The sequence below is a fragment of the Phyllobates terribilis genome, unplaced genomic scaffold (assembly GCF_046119375.1).
Source record: "Phyllobates terribilis strain yellow unplaced genomic scaffold, ASM4611937v1 Scaffold_1__5_contigs__length_1240528914, whole genome shotgun sequence".
Taxonomy (NCBI): domain Eukaryota; kingdom Metazoa; phylum Chordata; class Amphibia; order Anura; family Dendrobatidae; genus Phyllobates; species Phyllobates terribilis.
The window spans coordinates 702,143,643-702,167,838 of record NW_027362761.1 but is presented as its reverse complement, the minus strand read 5'-3'; positions in this window follow the sequence as shown (position 1 = coordinate 702,167,838).

Sequence of the window (24,196 nt, the reverse complement as noted above, 5' to 3'; positions counted from 1 at the left end):
TCTTGGTAGTCTGGAGTTGGATAAACAAGGGGTGCATGTGTGGCCAAACTGTAGTTCCCGTTTTGTCCTGACAACAGAGGTGGTGCTAGAGAGCAAAACCGAGAACATTTCTGTGTTTGTTGACAGTGGAGCCAGAGTCAGCATGGTTCATGAGGAGTTTGTGAAAACTCATGGTCTTGCTTGCTGTGCTTTAGCTGAACCTATTTCCATCTTTGCCATTGACTCGGTGCCACTTGCACAAAAACTATTTACTCAGATTGCACATAATGTAAAACTGAGGGTGGGGTCAGTTTATTGTGAAATAATCCCTTGCTATGTTCTGGACAATCTTCCCACAGATTGTCTTGGGTATACCTTTGCTTGTTAAACATAATCCGTTGGTGGATTTGGGAGATTATTGAATGGAGAGATTACTGCCATGAGAACGGTTTAGATATTTCCCTTGCTACTGTCTCTACGGAAATATTACCTGCTTTTCTGTTTGGTTTTGAGGATGTTTTTTCTGAGAGGGGGTGTCAGGATTTGCCTCCTCATCGTACTTATGACTGTCCTATTAACCTAACCCCCAGAGCTAAACTACCAAAGTCCAGACTGTATAATCTTTCTGGCCCTGAAAGACAAGCCATGAAGGATTTCATTGCGAAAAGTCTGGAGAATGGACATATCAGACCCTCATCTACGCCGTGGTGGCAGGGTTCTTCTTTGTGAAGAAAAAAGATGGCGGTCTACGTCCCTGTTTAGATTTCCAGGAATTAAATCAAAATTACCATTGGTGATCCATACCCTCTTCCTCTGATTCCTGATTTGTTCAGTCAGGTTGTGGGAGCTAAGGTATTCTCCAAGTTGGATTTAAAGGGAGCCTACAACCTGGTTAGAATCAGAGAGGGGGACGAATGGAAGACAGCGTTCAATACCCCGGAAGGACATTTCGAGAGTCTGGTTATGCCTTTTGGTTTGACCAATGCCCCTGCGTGTTCCAGCATTTCATAAATGATATTTTCCATCATTTGGTGGGGAGGTTTGTGGTGGTCTATCTGGACGAAATTTTGGTTTATTCACATGATTTTGAGACTCATCTGGGGCATATTAAGCAGGTGCTCCAGATATTAAGCGATAAACTTTATGCCAAACTAGAAAAATGTTTTTTTTGCTGTTCAGGAGGTGCAGTTTTTGGGGTACTTGTCATCTTCGGGTTTTCGGATGGATCCAGAGAAGATTCGTGCAGCCCCTTGATTGGCAACGTCCCGAGAACCTGAAGGCTCTACAATGTTTTCGGGGCTCTACTAATTTTTACCGGAAATTCATCCAAAATTACTCTGTTATAGTGAAAACTCTTACTGACATGACTAAGAAGGGGTCTGATTTTTCCAAATGGTCGGATGCTTCCCTCCAAGCTTTTTCTTCTTTAAAGAATCATTTTGCCACTGCACATATACTCAGTCAACCCGATGTTTCTCAACCCTTTATTGTGGAGGTTGAAGCATCGGATGTGGGGGTTGGGGCTGTGTTGTCCCAGGGTTCGCCCCCTGGTAAATGGCGTCCATGCGCCTTCTTTTTTGAAAAATTGTCTTCGGCTGACAGAAATTAGGACGTGGGTAATAGGGAACTTTTGGCGATCAAATTGGTGTTCGAGGAATGGCGACATTGGTTGGAGGGAGCTATCCATCCTATTACTAACCATAAGAACCTGTCATATCTCCAGACTGCTAAACGTCTCAACTCTAGACAAGCCAGATAGTCCCTGTTTTTTACTAGGTCAATTTTGTTGTCACTTTTCGTCTAGGGATCACCGTTCTTCGGTGCATACGGTTATCACCCACAGTTTGGTACTTTTAGTGGGGGAGGAGCTTCAGGAGTTCCGGAGGAGGAACGGTTTGCTTTGTCACTCTCCTCGGTATGGCAGGGTGTGCTGAGTAATTTAAAGATCATGGAAGACCGGTATAAACGTATGGCTGACAGAAAACGCTTGCCAGGTCGGGACTTGAATGTGAATCACTGTGTGGTTGTCTACCAGGAATATAAGATTGAAAATTTCTTCTTGTGAAGCTGGGACCTAGGTTTATCGGTCCCTATAAAATAACTGCTGTCATTAACATAGCAGCGTTTCGTCTTGAACTTCCTCAGGCCCTTCAAGTCCACAACTTGTTCCACAGGTCCTACCTTAAAAAATATGTGGAACCTCTTGAGCCCTCGCCTCTACCACAGTCCCCAGTAATTGTTGATGGTAATCTGGAGTTCCAGATTTTGAGGATTGTAGATTCTCGTCTCCAATGTCATTCTCTACAATACTTGGTGCACTGGAAAGGCTATGGTCCAGAGGAGAGGATGTGGGTTTCAGGGTCAGAGGTGAACGCTCCCAGATTGGTTCGCTCATTCCACACCTCTTTTCCTGAGAAACCCGGTCCTGAGTGTCCGGAGACCACTCGTAGGGGGGGGGGGGGGGTACTGTCACGGGTGTGTCAGAGGTGACAGACAGTCGATCTGCAGTTGGTTGCAGGAGATCTCTACGTTAGGCATTACAGACATCTTCTTAGAGGCTGGCTGTCTCTAGGACCCAGCGACTACCTCTCCCTCTGGCTAATTAGCTCCCTGGCCTGAGTGTATAAATACCCGGTGTGTCAGAGGGAGGTGACGCCGATATTCATTACTACATGTGAGGCTTCAGCAAGAGCAGTACTTCGTCCTCTCTGGAGCTTGAGGCAGTGTGCGCATTTGGCTGGAGTCGTCTCAAGCTAAGCAATCCCTTGTCTACGCTTGTTGTCTATAGAGTTAGGGGAGATCGACTAGTGTTCATCTCCTCCCTTCCCTAGCCTTAGCCATAAGCCAGGGAAAGTCAGGGCGAGGCACGCGCACGGCAATTGGTGAAGAGCCAATATAGGGACGGTAGTTGAGACAGGGTGACACTAGACCAGACTAGGAGGTCTCCACTCTTCCCCTTTCCCTACTGTCTGGGTTCTCTTTCCCTCTTTTTCTTTTCTCCTTGGGTTGAAAAATGTATCTAGTTTATACAATGTATTTTTCTGGATTTTTTTGGATATTATATCTCTCAATGTTAAAATTAACCTACCCTTAAAATTATAGAGCGTTCATGTGTTTGTCAGTGGGCAAACTTACATAAACAGAAAGGGATCAAATACTTATTTCCCCCAGTGTGTGTGTGTGTGTGTGTGTGTGTGATAAATATTATATATATACACACACACCTAAATTAAATTGGAATGGTTGATGATATCAACTTCCTGTTTTTGGCACATTAGTATATGGGAGGGGGAAAACTTTTCCAGATGGTGGTGACCATGGCGGCCATTTTGAAGTTGGCCATTTTGGATCCAACTTTATTTTTTTCAATGGGAAGAGGGTCATGTGACACATCAAACTTATTGAGAATTTCATAAGAAAAACAACGGTGTGCTTAGTTTTAATGTAACTTTATTCTTTCATGAGTTTTTTACAAGTTTATGACCACTTATAAAATGTGTTCAAAGTGCTGCCCATTGTGTTGGACTGTCAATGCAACCCTCTTCTCCCACTCTTGACACGCTGATAGCAACACCGCAGAAGAAATGCTAGCACAGGCTTCCAGTATCCGTTGTTTCAGATGCTGCACATCTTGTATCTTGATGGTATGGTGTGGTATATGGGGTACAAAGATAGTGGAGCCATTCTTCATCAATGGAAACCTCAATGCCACTGGATATCTGAAACTGCTACATGATGATGTGTTGCCCTCTTTATGCACTGAAGATGGCACGTTCCCCGAGTTTTTCCAACAAGATGGTGCACCACCACATTATGGGTGTCAGGTCCAAGCATTCCTACATGAACAGTTTCCTGTAAAGTGGATTGGTCATCGTGGGCCAGTTGAATGGCCACCAAGGTCTCCCGATCTGACCGCCTTAGACTTTTATCTTTGTGGTCATCTGAAGGTAATTTTCTATGCTGTGAAGATACGAGATGTGTGAGTTCACATCACCAAAGCTACTAACCTTGGTGATACTATCACGGGTGTGTTAGATGTGACATACAGTCACCCTGCAGTTGGTTGCAGGAGATCTTTGTTTAGCATTACAGACACCTTCTTAGATCTGTCTCACTCTAGGACCCAACGGCTACCTTCATCTTGCTAATTAACACCCTGGCCTGGGTGTTTAAATACCTTCATTGTGCAATAGGGAGGCGCTGTTGATATTCACATGTTTCCTTGTGAGAGCTTGGAGCTATTGCAGTCTGCTTACTTCCTCTCTGGAGCTAAGAGAACGTGTGTGTGTGTAATCTCTCTGAAGTCGGCTCAAGCCAAATTACTTTCCCTCGTGTCTGTCTACCTTGTTGTCTTTGGTTGTTAGTGGGGACTGACTTTTGCTCATTCCCCCCTTCCCTAGCCAGGGCCTAGCTCTAGGGAAATACAGGGTTTTAGGTTCCTGTGCAGCGATTGGTGAGGAATCAATATAGGGACGATAGGGGAGACAGGGTGATATCAGATCAGCCAAGTAGGTCTCCACTCCCCCTTTCACTAATCTCTTCGTGTAGCACTTGGTCTGTTCCACACCTTGATACATATCACCCCTCAAAGACCTGTCCGGCGGCCATCATTAATATATTGTATATAATATATATATTGTATATAATATAATATATATATATATAATATAATATAATTATAATAATAATAATAATAATAATAATAATAATAATAATAATAATAATAGTGCTTCTGCTAGGTATGGTCCAAGCTCACCCCTTGACGCAACATGGGGACGCAACATAGGACATACTATTATGTCCTATGTTGCAAAAGGGTTATATTTATATAAAAAGTTTTAACAGTTCTGACTCATTTAAACAAATGAAATGCTGTTCATTGAGCTCGGCATCACACTGACAGCATATACAATCAGTCGTCTGAGTCAATGCACACATACAATTTTTCATACAGATCAACGGTCTGTGTGAAAAAATAATAGCAGCATGTACCAGTCTGGTGTTTTATAGAGCAAGCTAGTGCATGTCATCAGCAAGCAGCATTGGACTCCTTTGCTATTCACACAGAGCCAGTCACATCTACAATTGGGGAACATGACTGCTCTTCTGTCAGGTGACCACTGCTGACATGTTTATTAACACCTTCAGCCCTGGAGATTTTACTTTTTTTTTTTTGTTTAGTTTTTTCCTCCCCTTCTTCCAAGAGCCATAACTTCGTTATTTTTCCATCAATATGGCCGTATGAGGGCTTTTTGCAGGACGAGTTGTACTTTTGAATGACATCATTCATTCTACCTCATAGTGCACTGGAAAATAAATTCCAAGTGTGTTGAAATAACAATAAAAAGTGCAATTCTATAATTGTTTTTCGGGGTTTTTTATTTACCATGTTCACTATATGGTCAAACTGACCTGCCATTATGATTCTCCTGGTCAGTACAAGTACGCAGATACCAAACATGCATAATAAATTTTTATTTAAGAGGCCTGTGTCGCCATTTTCAATTTCCGAGACCCATAACGTTTACATTTTTTGGAGATCTGCGGCTGGGTGAAGGCCTATTTTTGGCTCCCCGAGCTGATTCTTTTACTGATATCACGTTAGGGAGAGATACAATGTTTTGATCGCCTGCTATAGCATTTTATTGCAAATGTTGCGGTGGCCAAAAAAATGTTATTCTAACCTTTAATTTTTTTCTCGTTATGCCATTTACCAATCAAATTAATACCATTTGTGTGTAATTTTTTCTTTTAATTGCTTTATTTTTAATGGGGCAAAAGGGTGTTTTTTTTTTGTTTGTTTTTTAACTTCTAGATTTTTTTCATATATTTTTTTACTGTATTTAATAGTTCCGTTAGAGCAGGGATATCCAACTCAAAACACACAGCGGACCCCAAAATGAAAAACTAGGACAAAGTCACGGGCCAACCAGCATGCAGAATAATGTGCACCACATAGTCCTCCATACAGAATAATGGGCCCCACATGGTCCTCCATACAGTATGGCGAGTCCCACATATTCCTCCATACAGTATAATGAGCCACATATAGGATTCTTACAAATTTTCTACAAGAGCAGCTGCAATTGTATTGCCCTTCATCAGACTTGTCCTTTTCTACAGCTTCCTGCCCCAAGATATGACTCTTCGGATACGTGCCCACAATCCATAACAGCACATTCACCTGCGCTGAATCCAAACCACTGCGTTGTACATTAGAAGCACAGTAGATGGGATTTATAGAAATCCTATACCCACTGTGCTTCTCTTTGACGGCGAGTAAACTCACTGGCGGCGCAGCTTTACAAGCCGCAGCATGACAATTTCTCCGGTAGAGACATATGTCTCCAAGACAGAAATTTCCCCAATAGAATGTATAGGATGCGGTAACTCCGCATGGTTCAATAAACAAATGCGGATTTAACTGCGTGATCGGACGCAGCGCTTTGGAAGCAGCGAAAATACGCTGCGTCCAAAGTGCTGCTATAGCCTGATTGTGAGCACATACCCTAAGGGTATGTGCCCACGATCAGGAAGAGTAACATTTTGGACGCAGTGTATTTGTGCTGCGTCCAAAACGCTGCATTCTACATACGAAACAGCGTATGGATTAAATCCCATGCCCACTCGGCTTCTATTTAATGCGGTGTAAACTCACCAGCGGCGCGGCTTTACAAGCCGCAGCATGTCAATGCTACTTTCCACAGCGGATTTTGAACAATTTAATGTCACTACGTGCAGTGGATCGGTAAACTGCTAAATGGCGGGCACCACTCCAATTGACTACTGGTTCAACCCAATGCATATAAATAATCTGAGCAGGAAAAAAACAAGATATAGCCCTATTTAAATATAGCCAGCATATGTTTCCCCTATATGCGACAGCTGTTGTCAGCGTTCTGCTTATGTTTGGAGTTTATAATGGCATTACGTATGCGGCTAGAGCCCCTGAGGAAGCTACATGTTTATGTAGTGATACGCGTGGGGTGGCCGTTACCTCCCTAGTTTATTTATGCAGGTGACTATACCCTTATAGGGTCTTTATTATAGGCAAATATAGGTCTCTGAAGTTCTTTTACTTAGCCACTTTTTAGGTGGTTTCATTAACAGCATATTCAATCCATCTTTATGATCTATCTTGTGTTATATCTGTGTTGTTTGTTGTACTTATATGGGCATTTGCAATAGAGGTTTTTCTCCAAGCAGCAGCCATTAAGATTAAGGTCTTTATACAAACCACAGTGGTAATATTTTGTATAGATGTTTTTGTGTGTTTCATCTTGCTGTGTACTATTTAAGTTAGCACTTTCATCCTAGGTGTATGGTATTTGTCTGGTTGTTTATCTGCGACCTGGTCATGTTTTTTCAGGCCTTTGGGCGGTTTTAAATGTTTTTCCGATTTGCTGTATATCGCTAGTATACGTCAATAAAGGATTTTTTTTCTCCTCTATTATGGTCTGATATTTTTAACTATTGAATGCTTGGTATCCCCGTTTTTTGCATATCTTGTTTTCTTTTCCTGCTCACATGCAGTGGATCTGGATGTACTGACAAACAAGTGCGGTAATTAGAACACCGCATTTTGGGCACAGCGAAAATACTCTGTGTCCAATGCGTTCCAATACACTCCTGATCGTGGGAACATAGCCCAAGGAAAAATACACTTGTTATTCATCTCCTGTCAGCCCACCACGTGCCCAGAAAGCAGAGTCTGTGATTGACTGACGGGGATGAGACCCCTATGTCACCACAACGTGCCTGTAACAATAAGGGGCCCTCTCCTTATAGCGGGTGTAGGTACTGTTCACTTCACACTGAGCCACTAAGCACTAGTGTCTCTCCCCCCTCTCATCCACTTCACATGAGAGGAGTGTGCCTGCTGTAATGGCTGGTAGAGGGCAGCCCCCCTCTGGCTGCAAATGATTCAGGTACAGCCTCCTCCCTCTCCATTTAGTTTTGATTCTGCTGTCAGCTCCAAGATGCATCATTATGACAACCACTGATCGAGTCCCCTCTCCTTGGGGGCCCCGGCGCAGCTGCACTGGCGGTATGCCTAAAGCTATAATGATGATTGTTTCCCTGTACAGCATTTGTGCATCGAATTTGTTTTCTTGCACAGATATTGTCCTAGGATGTACGAGTTGTATTCTTCAATGCCTACATCTCTGTCCTCACTTTCACTGCAGAGATTCCATTCTGATTGTTGTAGCATGCCTAGGGGGCAGACGCCTTATGTTCTACAAATGCCTACATTCTCAAGGGCTGCAGGCTAAAGGTTTAATCAACTGGCTAGATCAGCAGGTATCCTAGGTGTCAAGTAGTGATGAGCGAGCACGAAAATGCTTGGGTGCTAGTTGCTCGGGTTGAGCAAATCGTAATGCTCAGGTGCTCGACTCCAGCAACGAGCCCAATGTAGGTCAGTGGGAAACTCAACCATTTTTCTGGCGGCTCCCCCTAGAGGTCTGCAGGGGGCCTAAAAATTAGTCAAATCAATGAAAACAGAGCTAAAGTGATATGGGGACAGCATGAGGAAGACCCCTGGAAGCATGTGACTCACAGGTCACTGCTGTGAACAATGTTGTCAGAGTATTATGCCACTTTTACGGACTGACAACAACACATAGAAACACAAAGCCAAAATGGATTTTCCTGTAAAAAAATGTGAAGGGACATTCTCTCCAGGATAAGATTGTATATAAGGCCAAAAAAAAAAACAACTAAAAACAAAAATGCTTCTCCACACCTTGGCCTATGTTCACACGTAGCATTTTAATGCATTTTTGCACTTTTGCATTGCTTTCAATGGTGAAAAATACATTCACCGGTAAACCTCATTTTAACATTTTACTACCTTATCTGATCATATGGTGTGAGACATGATCACACATATCCATACAGTGCTACTATATTACTGCCGTAATAAACATTTTTGGCAACATGACAAATATTAAACTTCATTTAAAATGGGCAAGGCTTGTGGCAAGGGATAGGGGAAGTTTAACCTCAATGGTTTTATACTAAAGTTCCTACTGTGTTTTTATAGATTTTTTTTTTTAGTTTTTTTTTTACATATCTTCAAATTTATATTGGAGTGCGTCCTAATTTTTTGCAGCCCTTGAAATTGATGCATACGCAATAACAGAATAGAAGACCAACCCCTTCATAATAATGGGAAGGTGTCAAGCACAGTGTGGGAAAGACTAAGTGCAACACGAAGGGATAAGGGGACGGAAGCCCAGACACTAGGGAAAGGGGGAGTGGAGACCCCTAGGCTGATCTAATAACACCCTGCCTACCCTACCATCCCTATATTGGTTCCACACCAAACAGCCAAGCAGGAAACCTAAGCCTGTATATCCCTAAAGCTAGGCCCTGGATAGGGAGGGGGGGATGAGCACTGGTCAGTACTCACTATAAACTAAAGACAATAAGGGAGACAAACAAAGGGGGAGAAACTTACCTTGAGCAGACTCCAGGGAGATTACACCAAACATCCTCCAAGGGAACCAGAAATAAAGTAAGCGGACTGCTAAAGCTCCAAGCCTTCACAAGGGAAAAAGTGAATATCACCGGCGACTCCCTGAAGCAGACAGTTTATAAACCCCCTTCCATCGTGTGTCAGTCAGAGCAGGAGGGAGGTTGCCGCTGGGTCCAAAAGGCAGAAGGATTAAGAAGGCGTCTGCAATGCCAAACGCAGAGACCTTCTGCAGCCAGATGCAGAGCGATTGTCTGTCACACCTGACACACCCATGACAGCACACACCCCCCCTTCTACGTGTGGCCTCCAGACACTCAGGACCATGTTTCTCAGGATAAGAGGTGTGGAACGAACGAACCAGCCTCGGGGGCATTCACCTCTGATGCTGAAACCCACATCCTTTCCTCTTGGCCATAACCCTTACAATGCACCAAGTATTGTAGGGAACGACGTTAGAGATGAGAATCTAAAATCCTCGAAATCTGAAACTCCAAATAACCATAAACTATTATTGAGGGCAGCAATAGGGGTGAGGGCTCAAGAAGTTCCACATATTTTTTTGAGCAGAGACCTGTGATCGACATTGTGGATCATAAGGGCTTGAGGTAACTCAAGACGAAACACTGCCGAATTTACGATGGTGGTTAATGTTATAGGGACCAATAAATCTAGGTCCCAGCTTCCAATAAGGAACCTTCAACTTGATATTCCTGGTAGACAATTACACAGTCCTTCACTGTCAGGTCCAGACCTGGCAAGCATTTTCTGCCAGCCATTCGTTTGTACCTGTCTCCCATGATCTTCAAAATTACTCAGAACCCCCCGCCATACTGAGGAGAGCTTTCATGAAAAAAAGATGAGCACACAGTACTGAAGAAGTGCTGGCTAAAGGAGGTACAATCCAAGCAATCACTTATAGATAATAGCCGAACTCAAATTCTTGGTTGCATAGAGTGATAATTTCATTATAATACAACACCACACCGTAGAAAAAGGTCCCGCACCGCTCCCGGCACATTAACCCCCGCAACGCTGCGATCGAAGTCGATCGCAGCATTGCGATGGCTATGGGGAGGTGATCGCAATACTCACCTCCTCTTCCGGCCTCCAGCGCTGTCTGCCACGGCTTCCCGGGTGTTGCCATGACGACCCGATGTCGTCATGACAACATCCGGGTCACCAGAAAGTAGGAAGATTTTTTGTCATGCGCAGTGCATGACCAAACAATCTTCTCACTGTGCAGTGCTGACTGCCTGCATGGCACAGTAATGGTGCTCCATCGCTATGCTATGCAGGCGATCAGGATAAAAAAAGTGAAAGTCCCAGAGTGGGACAAAGTAAAAAAGTAAAAAAAACTCTCAAAGTGAAAAAAAAAAATAGAAAAAAATTTGTAAAAATATAAAAAAAAAATTAAAAAATAATCCACCAAAAATAAAAATATAATGTACCCATCAATAAATATTATGAAAAAAAAAACAATAAAAGTACACATATTTGGTATCGCCGCGTCCGTAATGACCTGACCTATAAAACTGTCCCACTAGTTAACCCCCTTCAGTAAACACGGTAAAAAAAAAAAAAAAATGCTTTATCATACCGCCAAACAAAAAATGGAATAACACGCGATCAAAAAGACTAATATAAATAAAAATGGTACCGCTGAAAACGTCATCTTGTCCCGCAAAAAACAAGCTGCCATACAGCTCCATCATCCGAAAAATCAAAAAGTCAGAATAAAGCGATGCAAAAAAATATTTTTTTCTATAAAATAGCTTTTATTGTGTAAAAGCGCCAAAACATAGAAAAACAATGTAAATGTGGTACCGCTGTAAATGTACTGACCCGAAGAATAAAGCTACCTTATCAATTTTACCACACGCAGAGTAGAATATAAAAAAAAAAAAAAAAAAAAAAAAAAAAATTCCTGAATTGTTGGTTGTTTATTCCGCCTCCCAAAATCTGGAATAGAAAGCGATCAAAAAATGTCACGTGCCTGAAAATGGCACCAATAAAAACATCAACTAATCCCACAAAAATCAAACCGTCGCATGACTCTGTCGGCCAAAATATGGAAAAATTATAGCTCTGAAAATATGGCGATGCAAAAACTTTTACAAAATATGTGTCTTTTAGTATGGGACAGCTGTCAATCATAAAAACCCAATATCATTCTGGTATCTCTGTAGTCGCACAGACCCGAAGAATAAGGTCGTCTAATCACTTATTCCGCACTAGGAACGGCGTAAAAAATAAACGCTAGGGCTGGGGTTGGGGTTAGGGTTGTGCTAATGTTAGGGTTGTTTTTTTTTTTCAAAAGTAAAAAAAAAAAAAAAATGACGACGATATGGCAACTAGTGTTGAACGCAAGTGCTCGCTACTTGAGTTTGCATCGGGTATGCACCGAGTATCGCGGGTGCTCGAGTCTCCGCCCCATATGCTTCGCGGCCAAAAAACTTTGCGGGGATTGCCTGCCATGCACGAGCGATCCCCGCATGTTTTTTTTGGGGTGTCTAATAACCGTGAAACATGTGGGCAGGGACTCGAGCATTTCACTTGAGCACCCGTGATGCATGATGCATACCTGAGTACTCGATGCAAACTCAAGTAGCGAGCACTTGCGCTCAAGACTAATGACAACTTATTCAATATGATTACCTAATGTCATCAAATTCCGTGTCGTACCTCTGGGTTCAAAATGTTCACTACACCCCTTGATAAAATCCTTGTAACAACAACCAACACGGCTACGGCATTACAGTGAGTGGCAGGCAATCCCCGCATGTTTATTCTCTGTCTAAAGAGCGCCAAACATGCTGGATGGGGACCTGAGCTCCCGCCCGAGCATCTCAGAAGTACTCGCCGAGCACCAAGCATCTCTAACAGCGAGATGCTCAGGCAAGTACCGAGCAGTTGCGAGCACGCTTGCTCATCACTAGTGTCAAGCTATTTTTTGTTTTTCCTTTCAAAGAGGATCTATTGATTATGCACTGCTCAAAAAAATAAAGGGAACACTTAAAACAGAATATAACTTCAAGTAAATCAAACTTCTGTGAAATCAAACTGTCCACTTAGCAAGCAACACTGATTGACAATCAATTTCACATGCTGATGTGCAAATGGAATAGACAATAGATGGAAATTATTGGCAATTATCAAGACATCCTCAATAAAGGAGTGGTTCTGCAGGTGGGGACCACAGACCACATCTCAGTACCAATGCTTTCTGGCTGATGTTTTGGTCACTTTTGAATGCTGCAACCCAGCAGCAGGAAAGCTACCTCCGCCTTTGTGCAAGGATGAACAGGAGGAGCACTGCCAGAGCCCTGCAAAATGACCTCCAGCAGGCCACAAATGTACATGTGTCTGCACAAACGGTTAGAAACCGACTCCATGAGGGTGGTATGAGGGCCCGATGTCCACAGATGGGGGTTGTGCTCACAGTCCAGCACAATGCAGGACGCTTGGCATTTGCCACAGAACACCAGGATTGGCAAAGTCGCCACTGGCGCCCTGTGCTCTTCCCAGATGAAAGCAGATTCACGCTGAGCACATGTGACAGACACAGTGGAGAGTGATCTGCTGCCTGCAACATCCTTCAACATGACCGGTTTGGCAGTGGGTCAGTAATGGTGTGGGGTGGCATTTCTTTGGAGGGCCGCACAGCCCTCCATGTGCTCGCCAGAGGTAGCCTGACTGCCATTAGGTACTGAGATGAGATCCTCAGACGCCTTGTGAGACCATATGCTGGTGCGGTTGGCCCTGGGTTCCTCCTAATGAAGGACAATGCCAGACCTCATGTGGCTGGAGTGTGTGTCAGCAGTTCCTGCAAGATGAAGGCATTGAAGCTATGGACTGGCCTGCCTGTTCCCCAGACCTGCATCCGATTGAGCACATCTGGGACATCATGTCTCGCTCCATCCACCAACATCACGTTGCACCACAGACTGTCCAGGAGTTGGCGGATACTTTAGTCCAGGTCTGGGAGGAGATCCCACAGGAGACCATCCGCAACCTCATCAGGAGCATGCCCAGGCATTGTAGGGAGGTCATACAGGCACATGGAGGCCACACACAATACTGAGCCTCATTTTTACTTGTTTTAAGGACATTACATCAAAGTTGGATCAGCCTGTAGTGTGTTTTTCCAATTTAATTTTGGGGGTGACTCCAAATCCAGGCCTCCATTGGTTAATAAATTTGATTTCCATTGATGATTTTGTGTGATTTTGTTGTCAGCACATTCAACTTTGTACTGAACAAAGTATTCAATGAGAATATTTAATTCATTCAGATCTAGGATGTGTTATTTGAGTGTTCCCTATAGTAGCAGTGTATATGGCTACTATAGACATTGCTTTTGTGTACAGCCTGATATCGCAAGGTTTTTACTTCCAGCTAAATGCTATAGTAGCATAAATTGCAGCTTAAACCACTTTCCTGTGGAAAATCAAACTCTTACTAATAGGGTGATGATGTTATAGCTAAAGGATGGATATATGAAGTCATTAAAGGCTCCTAATCCCATGATGAGACCATAACAGTGGAATACTCTCACTCTCAGATCCTTAAAACCAGGGTCAGGTCAAGGTATTTTCATGCCCTAGGCAGAGGAAGCCAATAGTGCCTCCCTCCCCCTTTACCAACAGGAAAAAAATGAGTCAGAGACTTAGGTCAGGTAAGAAGTTCTGACGACCATTTCCAATAGAATGGTTTCCCTTTTCCACCTAAAAATACCAGGAAAAGTAAAAAATTGTGGTGTGCTTTAGGGGTGTGACTTAAAGATGACAAATTGTGACATTCATCCCTGACATCCTAGATTTTAAATGTTAAACCCAAGGATAGTCATGGCATTGGCAACTAATATAGCTAACTATAATGGGGGCCGTTTCGTTTCAATTAAAGGGTCCAGCATCTGGCAGATACCCTAATGGAAACTAAAACAGTCCTTATTATAGATAATGTGTTATATCTGATTGTTTTTGCATCCCAACGTGACAAATGCAGCTTGCAACAAAACTGATGGTGATTCTATGATCATCCATCCTCCATCCCTCCTTATCCATCCAGCCATTCATCCTCAATCACAAGAACTACCATCAGCGCATGAATACGTCACCAGAACAATCATAAGTACTTGAATGCAATAACCAAATTTTCGTACATCCATCAATTGTAATGTCAAATTAGCCCAGTATATATTTGTATCAAATGAACCTACAACTCCCAGTATGTCCTTAACAATGGTAAGGACATCCTGCAAGTTACCAGCTATCATCAGACTGTAAATCATACAGGATCCATAGTACTGATAAGACCTAGTGAGGATCGCAAATATACATTTACATCCAAGTACCTAATTGCGATCTTCTCTGATTGATTAATTTACCTTCTTCTTGTCTCCCTCGTCCACATACCATGAGGACTTTGGACAACGATAGCTCATCTCTGCAGACTTTCTTCTTTTCTGGTCTTCTGCAGCACATTCGGACATTGTACCCTTAAAAATAAGGAGTGTTATTATAATGCCTTCTGCGTAAAAAAATCTGTTCATACTATGCCCTAAATAAGCCTCCTATGGTATATGACCTCCACACTGTCTGCCCTTAGGAGTTATAACCATTAGATGTCTCACTTTGACGGCATCCAGTTGAGCCGAGTTCATGTCCAATGAACTCAGCTCACCTCATGCACGTCACTGACCGCGTGGGAGAATTCTCCTGCGCATGCGGTGAGCGTGAGAGAATTCTCCTGTGCTCACCGCATGCGCAGGACATGTCCAATGAACTCAGCTCACCTCATGCACGTCACTGACCGCGTGGGAGAATTCTCCTGCGCATGCGGTGAGCGTGAGAGAATTCTCCTGTGCTCACCGCATGCGCAGGAGAATTCTCCCACACTGTCAGTGACGTGCATGAGGTGAGCTGAGTTCATTGGACATGTCCTGCGCATGCGGTGAGCGCAGAAGAATTCTCTCACGCTCACCTCATGCGCAGCAGAATTCTCCCACGCTGTCAGTGACGTGCATGAGGTGAGCCGAGTTCATTGGACATGAACTCGGCTCATCTGGATGCCGTCACAGCCAGACAATGAGGAGCGCAAGCATGCCTGCGCTTCTCAGTGTCTGCGGCATGGCAAGATGGATGGCAGCTTTCGGCTGCGATCCAGCCTGTCATGTGAATGTAGCAGAGCTGAAGCCATCCTGGGAACCATGAAAAGTTAAGGATGAGGTTAGTTTATTATTTAACTTTTATTGCAAAAGACATTGGCTTCAGCTGGAATGGGCGTGACGGTAAGTATGGTTTAATTTAGAACATTAAAGAATTGTGTGTTTATTTCAATTAAAGGACTTTATTCTGGGTGTTTGTGGGTTTTTTTTAACTTTGACTATGGGGTTAGTAATGGGGGTGTCTTATAGACGCCTCTCCATTACTAACCTGGGCTTGATGTCAGCTGGCATTATAAGCTGGCATCAACCCCAGCCCTATTACCCCACTGCCACCGCTACAGGGCAGTGGGAAGAGCGAGGCTAAGTGCCAGAATTGGCGCATCCTATGAATGCGCCATTTCTGGGGCGGCTGACGGCTGGTGTTTCTAGCCTGGGAGGGGGCCAATATTCATGGCACCCTTCCTGGGCTATTAATATCAGCCCCAGGTGTCTGCCTAGCCTTTGCTAGCTATTAAAATAGGGGGGACCCCACGTCAGTTTTTTGGGGGGTCCCCCATTTTAATAGCTAGTAAAGGCTGGGTATTCAGCTGGGGGCTGATATTAGCAGCCTGGGAATCTCCGTGGGAATTACCCCCTTCCCAGGCTTCAAACATCTGCCCCAGCCGTCTGCTTAACCTCCTCTAGAGACTAAAATTACGGGGAACCCCACGCCAATTTTTTTTTTTTTTTTTAATAAATCCTTTATTTTAACACTAAATAACAAATACAGTAATCAACACTATCACTGTACTTATTATATATGTGACTGACCTGTTTCTATTTATCTAATCTTTGTGTGATGCTCTATTCTTTCTGTTCTAAATTGTCGGGTACCGGTGTATGCCGCTGCGGAATTGCCGGCTTTTCATGTTTCACTGTGAGCACTGTTCCCATCGATTTGGGCAACCACTGTAATGCCACAACCACCATGGCTGTGGCATTACAGTGAGTGGCAGACAATCCCTGCATGATGTGAAAAAATCCAGTTACGCTTTTGGTGCATGAACAGTTATCGAACATAACCTCGAACAGCCGAATTTTTTGCAAATCGTTTGCGTTCGAACGACTCGAACACCGCCCAAAACAGCTCGAATTTGAGATTGGCGATCAGTTCTAGTCGAACACCGCTCATCTCTAGTCACCGACTGGTACAGGAGAGAGTACCCTGCTCGTGAGGGATCACAAACAATCCACAAGGGATAGATGAGGATACAGTAGGTGAGAGTAGAGCTTGTGGTGCAGCGGTATGGTGAAGCGAGTGTTACTGCAGGTTGTACGCTTGTCAGAGAAGGTGGGTCTTCAGGTTCCTTTCGAAAGTTTCCACGGAAGTGAGTCTGATGTGTTAGGGTAGAGAGTTCCAGAGTAGAGGAGATGCATGGGACAAATTTTGTATGCGATTGTGTGAAGAGAAGATGAGAGGTTAGTAGAGAAGGAGATCTGAGGATCCCAGGTTGCGCGCAGGGAAGTATCGGGAGACTAGGTCACAGATGTATGAAGACAGGTTTTGGATGGCTTTGTATGCTAAAGTTAAGTTTTCAACTGGAGTCTCTGTTTAATGGGGAGCCAGCGCAAGGATTGACAGAGGGGACAAGCCATGGAATAGCAGGGTGACAGCTGGACTAGTCGGCCAGCAGAGTTTAGGATAGATTGGAGGGGTGTGAGAGGTAGAAGGGAGACCACAGAGCAGGAGGTTGCACTAGTTGAGGCGGCAGATGAGGGCCTACATTAGTGTTTTTGGAGATTCATGGTTGAGGAATGTGTGGATCTGGGAGATATTTTGGAGTTGGAGTGGGCAGGAATTGGAAAAGGCTTGAATCTCAGGTTTGAAGGAGAGAGTCAAGCTTGCGGGACTGGGGAGAGCAGGCCACCATTGACTTTGATGGATAGGTCAGTTGGAAGGGTTGAATGCGATGGTGAAAAGATGATGAATTCGTTGATACTGATGAGACTCAGATACCCGAGGTGCACATGGACTGTACTGTGCTGTCAGGGCAGGTAGAGAAGGAGGGCGACTCTCAGGGCGAGGAGCGGGAGAACAGATAGGATGACTATGGGGTTGTAGATCCCACTTGGTATGAATCCAGAAGAACACAGCTGAGTAGTTCATCTGAGGAGGTGGAGAAGGAGGAAGAGAGGAGGTTACATTGCCGCTTCCTGCACAGATAAAGAATGATACAACCACGACAAGCACTGCACACTGCATCCACAGCCACTACTGACAGTGGCCAGCAGCAGTCGCGGGTCTGCAGTTTGCAGTGGCAGCAAGGGTTGCCTAGCCTGGGTCTTTTTGGGGACAGGAAAGGATGTCACAACTCACGTTATCTGTCCACTGTGTTCAAAACGACTGAGTAGATGCAAAAATTGCAATAATTTGACTATACATGCATGAACTGGCACATGCTCGATCAACATGCGTTACACTGGGAATCTCACCAAGCTAAAATGAAGATTAGTGGCCCTCGCCAATTACCTGCCGCCCTATCAACCGCAACTGCTGCTTCCCCCTCAGTCACTGTGAAAAGTGTTCTCACACAAGTCTCCGGCCGAAGAACCTCCACTTGTTTACCCGCTACAGTCGGGGTGAGTGAGAACCCATGTCACGGGTGTGTCAGAGGTGGCAGACAGTCGCCCCGTAGTGGGCTGCAGTAGATCTGGAACAGGCTGCCACGAGAGGTGGCGAGTTCCCCTAAAATGGACGTCTTCAAACAGAGGCTGGACAGATATCTATCTGGGATGATTTAGTGAATCCTGCTTTGAGCAGGGGGGTTGGACCAGATGACCCAGGAGGTCCCTTCCAACTGTACCATTCTATGATCTCTACATTTGGCATTTCAGAAAGTTTCTTAGATAAGATGCTGTCTTTTGGATGGCGCGGCTACCTTTCTCTTCCTAATTAGCTCTCTGGCCTAGGTGTATATATACCTGGTGTGTCTGAGAGGGAGTCGCCTGCTATATCCATTTCTACTTGTGAAGCTTAGCAGGAGCAGTACTTCGTCCTCTCTGGAGCTTGAGGCCTGTGTGCTTATCTGGAGTTCATCTAAAGCTAAGCCATTTCCCCTGTTTTGTCCACCCTTATTGTCTATAGAGTTTAGAGGATGTTGACTAGTGCTCAGCTCCTTCCATCCTTAGTCGTAATCATACGCCAGGGATAGTAGGGCAAGGCATGTGTGCGGCGATTGCTGAGGAGGCAATATAGGGACAATAGTTGAGACATGGTGATGCTAGACCAGACTAGGAGGTCTCCATTTCCCCCCTTTCTATAGTGTCTGGGCTCCCTTTCCCTTTTTCCTCTGTGTTGCACTAAGTCTTCCACCACAACCAGTCAGCTGTTACAGAAGTGGACATGCATGCTGTTTATTGACACCAAGCACACCCCATCTTTCTCAATCCGCTATAACATCTCCGCCTGCACCTCTATCACAGTCCAGCAGTTTCTTGTGTTCACCCTACTCTGGCCTCTCTCAGCAAGTCAGCCTGCCCTTGGTCCCGCAGTCATGTAAAAGATTGTTTCCTCCTAAACATGCCAAAGCAGAGAACTTGAACTTCACCATCTCCAATCTGATGGCTACGGAAAAGCTGCCTTTGCCTGATGGATACAGAGGTTTTCCGAAAGCTGATAGCCGCCGGTGTCCCCCAGTACCAGCTGCCCAGCCGCCATTACTGCTCTAAGAAAGATGTCAGCTACATGCCGGTGTAGCGCAGGCACATCACCCATTCCTTGACTAAATCTATGTCTGCCAGTGTGCACTTCACTACTGACACCTAGACAAGCAAGCATGGCCAGGGACGGTACATCTCGCCAAGTTTGAGCAATGACTGTCTCCATTGAACCTTGAGCAGTGTGCGCAAACCTGGTGGCAGCCCTATTCCGGGGCAACCTCACACATGTGCCTTGCATGGCTCACATCCTCAACCTGATGGTATAGCAATTTCTCCATCACTATCCCGGCCTGGATGCACTGCTGCAGAAACCACGGTTGCTGTGTGCTCATTTCAGCCATTTGCAACCTGCGGGTCATTGACTTGCATCGCTACAGAGATCTTTTGGCCTACCGGTTAACCAGTTTATATGTGATGTTCCGACATGGTGCAATTCAACTCTGCACATGTTGCAGCAACTGTGGCAGCAGCGGCAAGAACTGATGCAGTATCTCATGTCACATAGCTTGGGCAAACGCAGTATGGACGTGGTGGAAATCACACTTGCGGAGTGGACACAGATGAAGGACCTCTGCAACCTTCTGCACTTTTTCAAAATGGCTACTGTAAAGATCTGAGGTTGTGGGTTGTAAGTAATCACCTAGGCAGGTTAACTATGCAACAATATTTTATTGATCATTGCCATGGTAATAAAGCAATTCCAGGTAAATTGCCAAAATACAGATCTCTGTCCTCAAGTTCCCAATCTGGGTTCAGAAGTTCCACTGGCTTTGTATAAGGCCATACTCAGAGTCTCGCAACTTTTGGTTGGCCCACAGATTTCATATCTCGAGCCAGTATAGTCTGTAGCCACAGTCCATGATCCTCTATCCAGTAGCAACAGTTCTTTTAACCACTTTGCGCCAGAGCCTGTTTTTGCCTTCGTGACCGGGCCAATTTTTTCAATTCTGACCACTGTCACTTTATGAGGTAATTACTCTGGAACGCTTCAACGGATCCCCCTGATTCTGAGATTGTTTTTTTGTGACATATTGTACTTCATGATAGTGGTAAAATTTCTTTGATATCACTTGCGTTTGAGTGTGAAAAAATTGGAAATTTGGCGAAAATTTTGCAATTTTCAAACTTTGAATTTTCATGCCCTTTAATCAGAGAGATATATCACACAAAATAGTTAATAAATAACATTGCCCACATGTCTACTTCACATCAGCACAATTTTGGAACCAAAATTTTTTTTTGTTAGGAAGCTATAAGGGTTAAAAGTTGACCAGCGATTTCTCATTTTTACAACAAAATTTACAAAAACATTTTTTTTAGGGACCACATCTTATTTGAAGTGACTTTGAGGAGCCTTTATGACAGAAAATACCCAAAAGTGATACCATTCTAAAAACTGCACCCCTCAAGGTGCTCAAAACCACATTCAAGAAGTTTATTAACCCTTCAGGTGCTTCACAGGAATTTTTGGAATGTGGAAGAAAACAATGAACATTTAACTTTTTTTCACAAAACTGCTACTTTAACCTCAAATTTTTAATTTTCACAAGGGCAGCCAGAAAAAATGGACCCCAAAATGTGTTGTGCAATTTCTCCTGAGCACGCTGATACCCCATATATGGTGCAAAGCCACTGTTTGGGCGCACGGCATGGCTTGGAAGGTAAGGAGCGCCATTTGACTTTTGGAATGGAAATTTGACTGGAATGGATAGCGGACGCCATGTTGCATTTGGAGAGCCCCTGAGGTGCCTAAACAGAGGAAACCCCCAACAAGTGACCCCATTTTGGAAACTAGACCCCTCAAGGAACTTATCTAGATGTGTGGTGAGCACCTTGAACCCCCAGGGGCTTCACAGAATTTTATAATGTTGAAGTGTGAAAATAAAAAAACACATTTTTAACACAAAACTGCTACTTTAGCCTCAAATTTTTAATTTTCACAAGGGCAGCCAGAAAAAATGGACCCCAAAATGTGTTGTGCAATTTCTCCTGAGCACGCTGATACCCCATATGTGGTGCAAAGCCACTGTTTGGGCGCACGGCATGGCTTGGAAGGTAAGGAGCGCCATTTGACTTTTGGAATGGAAATTTGACTGGAATGGATAGCGGACGCCATGTTGCATTTGGAGAGCCCCTGAGGTGCCTAAACAGAGGAAACCCACAACAAGTGACCGAATTTTACAATCTACTCCTCTGTATAAATTAATCTAGTGGTGGGAAAATAAGTAGATAGGTAAATGGTCACTAAACCCATAGATGAATTCCCACAGAGGTGTCATTTCTATAATGGGGTCACTTCAGGGGGGATTATGCTGTTCTGGCACTTTTCAGAGTACCAGAGCTAAAGAATCCCCCCTGAAGTGACCCCATTTTGGAAATGAAACCCCTCTGGGAATTCATCTATGGGTTTAGTGACCATTTTAACTCAATGGATGATTTCCAGAAACAAGCACGCAATGGAAGGTTTAGATTCTGGAGAACCCCCCCTGGAAATTAAGTGAGCTCTACTCGAATGTGTCATTCACTAAATGAACCAAATGTTTGAATGACAAATTGGGATACATTTTTACAGTTTAAAAACGTGGTTCTGTGTGGAAGATTTTAAAGCAGTCAGTGACGCATAAGGCTGGCAATGATGGGCATTGTGGGCAATAGTAGCGGGTATCACGCCTCATTCCTCTCTTAGTACATACACGACATCTTTTCTGGGGGTTCCTTCTTGTTTCCGTTGCTGGAATAAGTGCAATAAAATGTCGCTCAGTGAGTCTTTTCACATCCTCAGATTCTAATGGATGAGCGGGGCTAACACTTTGAAAGACAAGATTTTCAATTACCTTTTCTTGATAATCAAGAAAAGGATCTGAATTTCCTGCTTTTTTGTACAACACAAAAGAATTGTATGTGGCCACCTGAAACAAATAAATAACCAACTTTTTATACCAGGTATAGGACTTTCTTGATACCTGGTATGGCTGTAGAACCTGGTCTGCAAGGTCCACACCCCCCATGTGTTTGTTGTAGTCAATGACTGACACAGGTTTTTGCTTCGGAGTGGTGGATCCTAGTTCTACAGTGGCCCTTGTGGCATCTGTGTGGATCGAGCTGAGGACAAAAATATCCCTCTTATCCCTATATTTCAGGGCAAGCAGCTCTCCGTTGCGTACAGCCCCTGACTGCCCCTTTTGAAACTTTTGGTTGACCAATGGTTGTGGAAACCACTGACGGTTTTTACGGATGGTCACACAAGCCCCGATGTTGTGTTCAACCAGACTTTTAAATATTATGCTGGTGTAATAATTGTCCACATATAGATTGTAGCCTTTTTGAAAAAATGGACTTAACAGCTCCTAAACAATTTTTCCAGATGTCCCCAGATAAGTAGGGCATCCTGGTGGGTTTAGTTGGCTATCTTTCCCCTCATATATGCGAAAAGCGGATGTGTATCCGGTTGAACTTTCGCACATTTTATAGAGCTTTATTCCAAACCTTGCCCTTTTAGATGGGATAAATTGCTTGAGGTGCAGTCTTCCTTTGAATTTTACAAGGGACTCGTCTATAGAAATATTTTGTGTTGGGGTGTAGAGGCTTAAGAATTTTTCTGACAAATTTTCAATGATGGGTCTAATTTTATATAACCTGTCATGTTCTGGGGCATTTCTGGGCAGGCATTGACTATTGTCGTTAAAATGCCCAAACCGCATGAGCATTTCATAACGGGTCCTAGGCAGAATGACTGAAAACATAGGGGTGGCTTGAACAGGGTGGTTGGACCAGTAGGATCGAATGCTCGGTTTTTTAACAAGCCCCATGGCAAATGTAAGTCCTAAAAATTTTTTTATTTCCGGGACATTAGTTGGTGTCCATAAATTTGCCCTAGCATAGTAAGATCGGGGATTCTGGCTTATGAATTGGGACGCGTATAAATTTGTTTGCACGACAATATGCTCTAGCAAGCTGTCTGTAAAAAACAAATTAAAAAAATGAATTGGTCCAAAATCTTCCACCTCCACATTTATACCAGGAATGGCGTTGAAATCAGGGCTGAATGGAGCAGCCGAATCCGAAGCCTCCCATATGGGAAATGCTAGATCATGTGGCAAAGCCCCTTGTACACTGGCGTGCGCCAATTCACTAGTAGCAGGGACAGCGCTTGTACTGGGCAGTGTTCCCTGATTTGGAGACGTTTCTCCAGTAGCGCTATTTGCCCCTATTGCTGTACTGGTCCTTGGGCTTGAGGATGGAACAGAATCACTGCTCATTTCTGGGCTCTCAGTGTCGCCGCTACTAAAGCCCTCAAAATCCATATCTCCATCTGAGATTGCGCTGTCATCCGTGTCAGAACAGAGCAGGGCATACACCTCCTCTGCGGTATAAGTCTGACGGGCCATTTTATTTTTATATTTTTTGACTGGACTGAACGGACCGGACTGAAAGGACGGGACCGGACAGGAGTGACCGGACTGATGTGACAGGACTGACTGACTGATGTGACAGGACTGACTGACTGATGTGACAGGACTGACTGACTGACAGATCTGACAGGACTGACTGACTGACAGATCTGACAGGACTGACTGACTGACAGGACTGACTGACTGACAGATCTGACAGGACTGACTGACTGACAGGACTGACAGATCTGACAGGACTGACAGATCTGACAGGACTGACAGATCTGACAGGACTGACAGATCTGACAGGACTGACAGATCTGACAGGACTGACAGATCTGACAGGACTGACAGATCTGACAGGACTGACAGGACTGACAGATCTGACAGGACTGACAGATCTGACAGGACTGACTGACTGACAGGACTGACTGACTGACAGGACTGACTGACTGACTGACAGGACTGACTGACTGACAGATC